Source organism: Venturia canescens, chromosome 7, assembly GCF_019457755.1.
Source record: "Venturia canescens isolate UGA chromosome 7, ASM1945775v1, whole genome shotgun sequence".
NCBI lineage: Eukaryota > Metazoa > Arthropoda > Insecta > Hymenoptera > Ichneumonidae > Venturia > Venturia canescens.
Window position 1 is genome coordinate 7555494 of NC_057427.1, and position 6404 is coordinate 7561897.

Below are 6404 nucleotides of genomic sequence, written 5' to 3' on the forward strand. Positions count from 1 at the left end.
ATGAAATTACAAGCCATTGATTCATCACTGACTGAGATCCATCACCGAACCCAAAATTTTATTAGCCCCTGGCGAAAATACTATAGTTTTTATGTAAAAAATTGCGGTAGAGAGCGCAAAGGGAAAACACAAAGCGAAATGGATCAAGAAAAAAGTATTAATAAAAAGACAGAAGGCTGTGACAGGAATGGCTCAAGCCAAAAATAAATAAATGCCGAAATAAGCAAATGTGAGGTCATTGCCAATTTCCTTTAATCTTTAACGTATTATTACTAGTAAGACAATCGTCTAGAATTTTTTCCCAAACCTTCATTATATAATTAATTGTAATTGTGCACTTTTTCATAAATTTCGTAAGAAGCGTTCATTCGTTATATGGAAAGATAAACAATTTTTTACGCATAGTCCCTGTGTAACCCTATGTGTATTTGAAACACGTTTACCTCAATAACCAATAAGAGGAACCCTTTAAAATTTGATACGCGTGTCAGTTTTACCCATTTACATAAAATCTGTCCAAATTTCAAGACTTTCTTAAGAAAATCGTTTCGTGCATGAACCACCTTAACGAGATTTTTCATGCATTTTGTAAAAACTCCTTCAATTTACCATACAATCGATGTTGGGATGTTGCGAATCACCGAACTAATCGATTTATCCGACGAAGGATGAACTGCGGATGCGCGCATAGTGTTTCAGGGGAGAATGAAGGGAGTCCACGCGCGACATTAGGGCTTCTGTAAACCGATAATTCTTGTCAATGAGCTCCACCCGTTAGTGGTGAGTTTGGAAGGTCGGCGGTGCGGCGAGCATGTTTTTATTCTCGGTTGGAGTTGTTTTTGATGCCAGTTGTTTTTCGGCATTTCATTTCTCCTCGGGTGTGCACAAAAGGCTGGTGGATTGGAGTATCATTGGAAAATCCCTGCCGGCCCTCAAAAAACCTTTGTGTCCCGAAGTTTGGCGGCGCACATAAATGCACAGTCGCACGCAGATATGGTTACGAAAATGCCGCGACACACGGATACTAGTCACAGGCGCGAGCGATACTCGCATTTCGGTGAATTTGAATAACGCCCCGGTGATATTCGTAACTTTGCTAATTAAAGCCCACGAGCGACATGCACTGTTAATGAACATCGTCCTATCCGGCGATACATACTCCAACGTTGGATAGCAGGAAACCGAGTGTTTTGTGAAACGGGGAGATGGAAGGGGATTTTGCCGCAGGAATTTGTCGCGTAAATGAATGCCTGTAATTCGAAAAACCCGGAGACATTTCACTGATACATATCGAAGCTCGCGTATCTCGCGGAGAACGAGAGATGGACTCGGGTGTGAAGCAGCGGGTTAAAAATTTCAATGAATTTACGAGAGAGCGAGCGCGCGCCGTGTGCTCCTTTCGTCGGTCGCGGGCTGGCAATATTAAGAAGAAATACGGAGCTTGTATACGCACGCGAGGTAATTATCGTGAAAGGCAAGAAAGCAGCCCGCGTTGCGAAAGAGAGAAAAATGTTGAGGAAAAAATAAATAAATTGGACAAGGGAACAGGCAGGAGAGGAGGCGGGTTCTGCGGCAGGCGGAAACCCCGAGGAAGTAATGCACGATCGAGACAAGCGCGCACACGGCTATTCATAATAGTTTGCCGAAGCAAAACCTGATTTTTTTCTCTCCCTTCTGTCTCGCTCTATATCCGATGTCGCTGAGTATTTCAACCTCGGGGAGCGACGGAGCTCAGCGTCTCTTTGGCGTCGTTTCTACATTCCCCGAGCTTTTGCCCTCCCGCGCCTCCGCTTTTTTTCCCATTTGAAAGAGAGACTTTGACTCGATTTCCTGGTTTAGCTTGTTTTCTTGTACTTTTTTCTGCCCCTCCTCCCCCCCCCCCTCCCTCTGCCGCCCCTTGTTGTGGGTTTTCATAAAATAGCTTTATAATTTTTGATTTATACTGCTCCGCTCACCGGAACGAGAAGCTCGTGTATTTGTGTGCTTTTTAAATCACAACGGTCCTCGCGATCCATTCTCATACTCACTGGTCCATGCTTCGACGTAAATTCGCGCCATTTTAACCACCCGCCGTGGAAAATCGTTGCCGAAACTTTTCAACTTCTGCTGAATCGATCGAAGTTTCGAAAATATCGGAAACATTAGAATCTCGTCAATGAAAAATAACGAGCAGAAACGCCCCTATAAAGTAGCGCCTCCGCTTTCTGTCGTGCTTCACACAATTTCACTCCCTTTTTTTCGTCCCAACTAACGGAAAGAACTTCACTTTGCTCGTCGCTGAAAGGACGCATCCCATTTCCAAGAGTGCTCCTGTCTGTAAAACGTGTCTGACCGAAAGAATACTTCGGTACATGCTCGTTGATGTATAATATCACTTTTGCTCGAGGGAATGGCAGCGCTATGAATTCGTTATGAGTGTGTGCGGCGGAGGAAGACTCGAGTGAAACTCACTCGGGTATTTTTCCTTCCGTCGAGATTCAGTTTACGTTGGACCAGAGAACGGGGAATGAGAGGAGAGAGCGACAGAATCATGGGCATTTCCTGATGCTACGTTGCGGATGAATCGCGCTCGCGATAAAGCAATCCATCTCGCTCTCTCCGGAGCTCGAGAGAGGACAGTTTCCATGCTCCGACAGCGAGGCCAGCCGAAAGTTCGTCGCTTTACGTTTCGAGAAAGCCTTTTGCCAAAAGGGCTCGGTTTCAACGCTTTTTCGAAATGTTTTTTAGCTTTATATTTTCCCCAGTACCGTTTAATTTGTAATTTGTCTTCTTCAAAGACGACACACGACTCCGTTCCAGGCTCTGTATTCCATGACATTCAAAGCTGTCACGACTCCACTCCATGCAGAATTGTTTTTGCAGAATTACCAGATTCATTCTCCTCGTACAACAAATTCCTCGCTGCTGGATTAATACACTTTTATTGGACTAGCGTATCAAACGCGAAATGACAAAAGTTTCGTGGAATTCAATTTTTTTACACTCAACCCATAGAACAGCGATATGATAATTCACGATAAACGAATTTTTGCAATGTCGACTGAAAATACGTTATTGGATTCTCCGCATTCGTACTGAACAGGACCCAACGCTGCAGAACTTGTGCCATAATTACAATTTCATTTCGCATTCGTGTTGATGCAGAGAAGCCATTAGTAATTCTCTCATCGTTTTATATAGTTTCAATCGAACTTTCACAAGTCCTGACGAACTCCACGGCGGAGCATCCTTCGACTATTCGGTTGAGGATTCAGGCTGAAAAGTCGTGTCAAAGCTTCCGTTTGCGATCGTTTCCTTCGAAAAATGTTCCAAAGGACGCCATTTAAGGTCGATTTTATAAGTTCTTTGGAGCAGTCCGTTGCTGCTCGCAGCTAGGGAAATTAAAATCCATAAATAATTATTGGCAGCGTGAAAAAAACGTGCCTTGAAAAATGCCTCCGATGAAACTCCCCCCTTTCTACATGCCTGTGCGCGTGGGTTTAGAATGTAAATTGAGGGTGGGTGTTTGGCCAACCATCACACGGGATCCTGCCAATACATATGTATACATGGGCGGTGGGGGCCCATTGGATTCGCGGCAATTCCTGATTCGAAAATTCGCCTCGTCTCATCGCCCTCCCCTTATCGTTTCGCCCTTTCTAGTTTCACTCGCCTCGATAGATTTGCCGCTCTCTCTTGCTCCGCAGGACACATCGTTCTCGAATACGGAACGATCCAAAATCGAATATTGAAATTTGGCTCTCGCCCACCCTTCCACCCACGTGTGTGTAACGGAAGTACGAAATACATAAATTGCTCCGGAGCGTCTGGGGGGACTCTGGGTTTTCTACACGTATACTTCCCGCGTCAGGGCGTACAACGAACGTGAACTTTTGTACCAGGTCAGCTCTTCGTTCCTCTCGAGATGCGAAAGCAGTTTTGAACACTTTTTGAACCACTCCTCTGTCTCCGTCTCTCTTTGCTTTTCTCACTTTTTCAACTTTATTTCTCAAGGCTCTTTCAGGACGTCTTTATCGCTCTTATTTTCCGGACTACGAAATATCGTCATCAAAAAATCTATTGCTGACCAGAAGATTCTTATTTTCATATAGAGGGACTCGTCATGTGTGCAGCAGTGTTCTCGATTTCATACGAATAGTGATGACCAAGACAGCGAGGGGAAAAAATTGTATTCATTCCACAAAAGCTTTGATCTCGAGTGGAACAAAAGCCCCAAAAATTCTAGAACGACACGAAATACACGGTCGCCCAAAAAGGGGATTAATTTTTTCATTCATTTCACCAATATACTTGATGAATTTAATACGAGATAATGAAAAAGAAATTTGAGTGAGATTCAGCGTTTGAAGTATTTACAGAAAAAAACAGAATTTTACTTTTTTCATGCTCGTCAACGTATGCAGTAAAAATACGTTTTTTCATGGCACATCTCCGAGAGACTCTGAATAGTCATGAAAAAGTTCAGAAGCAAAAATCGATTTTTTTGTCTCCCAAACGGAAAACTCATTTCAAACGCAATTTTCAGAGCCTCCATGGGAAACTTGAATTCTCATAACCACGATTTTTTTAAACCTTTTTTTCACCATGTAAAACAAAGTTTTGTCTTGCAAAAATGGGGAAACATCGGCATTATTGTTCCCGTTAACGAGGCGAAGCCTATTTTCCGCAGTCCATCCATGAATAGACGCACACACTCGCTATCCGATCTGGGACATTGTTATATACGAGTCCGAAAAAGTGTAACCTCTCGCGTGTTATATTGGATCTCGGCGCCGGTCCATTTGACGGAAATGATCGACGCATACCGAATCGTCCAATAGTAATTGAATTTTGTTCCGTACGAGTGTACGTCCGTTAGTAACCGTTGGCAATAGCTCTTCACTGCGTAAACTCCGTCTCTCCCGCGCGAGGTTTTCTCTCGTTGCTGCTGCTGTGGAGCGTTGCCGAGCGGTCCGACAATAACCGACCATTTTCACTGTTCGATGACGTAGCCAGGCTCTTCGCTGGGTTACATGACCATCGCAGCTTTTTCCCTCTCTTTTTTTACGATTTTCTCGTCGCGTGTATCGACTAATGGAGCATCCAACTATTGCTTAAAACTTGTAGAATAATTCGCTCCCTTTGGCATTCTTTGGAGCAGTGTTAGACTCAATAAGGAAAAAGTGACGTCAACGCCCCGGTTCACGAGGTCGATCGAAGCGCGTTCGGACTGACGACCTTCGGCGTGAGCTGCCGTTGAAAAGGGCGGCCGGACAACGAGATTAAATAGAGTGGTTTTCCTCAGTTTTCAAGCAGCACTTCAGGGGGTGTTTGGCTCGAAAAAATCAGTATTTTTTTGTTGCCCCGGCGTTAAATAAAACGGCGGGAAAAATAACGTTGAAAAAGGTGAATTTTTTTGGCTCCGCTGGATCTCGCGCCTCTCGGCTTTTTTTGTTAGAAACATTCCGCGCCGACAACACTCGAATAAGAGGGTGCGACGGAAAGCGCAAGAGGAAAAGAGGGGCGGGGCTGCGCGGGGAGGGAGAAGAGAGAAAGAGTGCGGAAAAGTGCAGTCCTGGGAAGTTGGCAGAAATGCCAAAACTTGGTTTAGCCCCGTCGTCCCGTCTCCCGCGCCCCCAACCGAACGAGCATTTTTTCTCTTTCTTTTCTCGCTTATTTTAACCAGAGCGTGAGCTGGGTTCACGAAATCTGATGGTGATTGAGAAAAAGAAGGAGAGAAGATTGTATCGCGCGGGGGCGGCGGCCTAAGCGCGGGCGAACACTGGCGCGGCTCGAATGCTCGCACAACCGAGTGAATTAGCAAGCCAAATCCACGCGGAAAAGAGCGAGCACGATGCTCGCGGAACCAGCAGCCAGCAGTGACTCCCGAGTTCTCTCTCTCTCCCGCTCACTCGCTCTGCCTCCCTCGGCGAGGCTCTCGTTGCAGATTTATATGTGAATGAAAATCACTCTTATCGATTTGTCATGGAACGCTCGCCGATATGACCGCAACATATTTCATAACGCCCATCCGAGAATTTATGCCGAAGCCTCTCGTCTATTTTTGCGTTCATCTGCTGCTGGCTCGGATCGAGAGATGCATACGTCGATAACTGAAAAATACGCACGATTCACCATGGGCATAGATCAAAATTCGCCAGCTCCATCCCCCCCCCCCCCCTCCGCGATGTATTTTCTACATTCGATTCGTATACGCGCGGATGTTATTACTGCGTTCCTATTTTTTCGTCTTTTTCTCGCAAAGCGTGTACCCACCGAACGCCTCCATACGCTCAAATTTGTTATCGAGCGCTCCATCAGTTTAAATTATCATTCAATTTATTTATTCATCTAAAAATACCGGGCACGGGGAATCTCGTGTTAGTTACGTTGACGGGACAAATGTAATGACACGAAGTGTATAG